The 2,403-nt window shown below is 36.6% G+C and overlaps 1 non-coding gene across 1 annotated transcript; it reads left to right on the top strand.

Annotated features, from left to right (window-relative positions):
- Window positions 1-1,177: 1,177 nt before the first annotated feature.
- On the top strand, window positions 1,178-1,284 carry LOC131252395 (small nucleolar RNA R71). Its single transcript, XR_009174417.1, has one exon. It is a non-coding gene; the product is annotated as a small nucleolar RNA R71 (small nucleolar RNA).
- The last annotated feature ends 1,119 nt before the right edge of the window (window positions 1,285-2,403 follow it).

Raw genomic sequence — 2,403 nt, forward strand, 5'->3', positions numbered from 1 at the left:
GTGCCGAGAGTCGAGAATCGGGTACTATAAAGGCTGTCAGCATCAGATTCGGTGATCGGGAATTTTGTGAGCCCAGTTTTCGAGTTTGGGGCGTGACATTTAGCTTCCGCTTTACGGCACACAGATCTTTCAGGAATTTGGCGTAAGATGGAAACTGTTTAATTTCATCCAACAAAGGGGTGTTGATCTTGACTTATTGAAAAACCTCTAGAATATTTTGACTCTCACTTAGCCTTTTTGATGGGATGAGGCGTTGGGGAAATGGGGCCACGAGTTTGTATCCCTGCATTAGTTCTTTGTCATATGGAGTATTGCAAGATTCACCACCATCCTTTGAATTTTTGGATTCCTTGGGCTTCTCAACCTTCCTTGGAATCTTTTTGTCATTTCATTTCCATTTGCCAAGGTGGTGATGGTCTTAACATGTTCCAGATGCTATGTTGAAGAGTTGAGATCACATATCTCACATTGTCTTGTTGGGTTAGGTTGCAGTTGGGCCACAAAGATCCCAGCCTCCCTAACATTCAGCTGTGTCTCAAGTCTTGCAACCGAAGTTCTAGGCTCATTCATAGACTGCAGTTGCTCTTGCCTAAATGTATCTAATGTATCTTCAATGGTTCTCCTTAGTGGAAGTCCACTAAATGGCCCTTGTGGATAATTAGTTACATTTGCAGTTGGTTCATTTCCCCAATTAATGTTCCACTCATCGGGAGTGTGCATGTCAGAATTTGGTGCATTAAGTGGTCGTTAATACACATTTGTAGTATCTGCTTGAACATGAAACACCTCTTGAAAAGCTAGGATTGTAAGACAATCTTTGATTGGGGGTACAATGCTCTCACAAATTTCACATACGGTTTCAACGACTACTTTGGGTTGAGATGATTCCTTCCTTGATTCCAAGTCCTCAATTTTTCATGCGAGAATTGCCAACTATACATTAATATCGTCCTCCTTCTTAAGTACATGCATTTCCATCTCTCTTGTCATTTCCTTGAGAGTACTAGCTTGGTTTGATGTGTCCCATGATTGAGCGTTTTCAGCTAGCATGTCAAAGTAATCCCATGCATCTTCTGGTTTCTTATCCATGAACTCGCCATTACACATCATCTATACGGATTGGCGCATGTTTGGACTGAGTCCGTCATAAAAAAGATCAATTGTCCGCCAAGTTTCGTAACCATGGTGTGGGCAGGCGAGAAGTAAGTCCTTGAACCATTCCCAACATTTAAAGAAAGTCTCAATATTTTTCTGGGAGAAGTTCATTATTGCCCATCTAAGAGCATTGGTTTTACGAGCCGAGAAGAACTTTTTAAAGAACTGCTGGCTCATCTTTGCCCATGTGCCAATGGATCTAGGCCTTAATGAATGAAACCATGATTTGGCTTTTTCTTTTAGAGAGAATGGAAATAATTTAAGGCTAATTGTATCAGGAGGAACATCATTAAAATGTATGGTTGTAACAATCTCTTCAAATTCTTTAATATACATATAGGGATTTTCTAAATCAAGTCCAAGGAACTTAGGAAGTAATTGGATTATCTCATGTTTCAAGTTCACATTTTTTGTATTGATTAAGAGAATTATGCATGAAGGTGAACTTGTTCTCACAGGTTGTAAATAATCTCATAAAGTTCAAATTGGGGAACTTGATGCACTTCATTCCCATCACACACCGTCCTAATAGGTGGTGTGTGATGCACAGGGTCTTCATCAATCCGATGTTCCTCAGCCATGTTCTTAGATGATTTTTCAAAAATATTTGAGGATTTTCCAACTTGTCAATCGACCTTTCAACCAAAACTCCTTTTCTCAAAGATCTCAAAGTATGTTTTCTTACCCGTGAGGGCATGAACCACACCAAAATTATTTTATTTATTTATTTATTTAGTTTTTAAATTCCTACAACAAGTATGGAATCATAAGGAGAGGAAAGAAGTTAGAAAGAAGTTACCAGATTGGAGAGTTCTATGTTAGGATCCTACAAAACAGAAAACAATGTTAGTTTCAAAAAAAAAAAAAAAAATTTACAGGAAAAATCCTTTTAAAAAAATTCTAAAATTAGAAAGTTCTAAAAAGAAAAACAAAAATAGAAAGATGAGTTAGTTTCTAAAAAGGAAAGTTCCTAAAAAAAAAAAAAGCAACCTAGTTTCTAAAAACAAAAAATAGAAAGTTTCAAAAAATAGTTAGTTTCTAAAAACAATTAGGAAAGTTTCTAGACTTAGAAATAGAAAGCTAAGTTAGTTTCTAAAATAATTCAGAAAACCCTAATCCTAAAAATAGAAACTAGAAAAACCCTAATCTTAAACTAATTCTAAAACTAATTAATCTAAGAAAAACACAACTGTTAGTCCCGGGCAACAACACCAAAAACTTATTCACAACCCCAAGTGTAGGGTCATG

Source organism: Magnolia sinica, chromosome 7 (genome assembly GCF_029962835.1).
Source record: "Magnolia sinica isolate HGM2019 chromosome 7, MsV1, whole genome shotgun sequence".
NCBI classification, from domain to species: domain Eukaryota; kingdom Viridiplantae; phylum Streptophyta; class Magnoliopsida; order Magnoliales; family Magnoliaceae; genus Magnolia; species Magnolia sinica.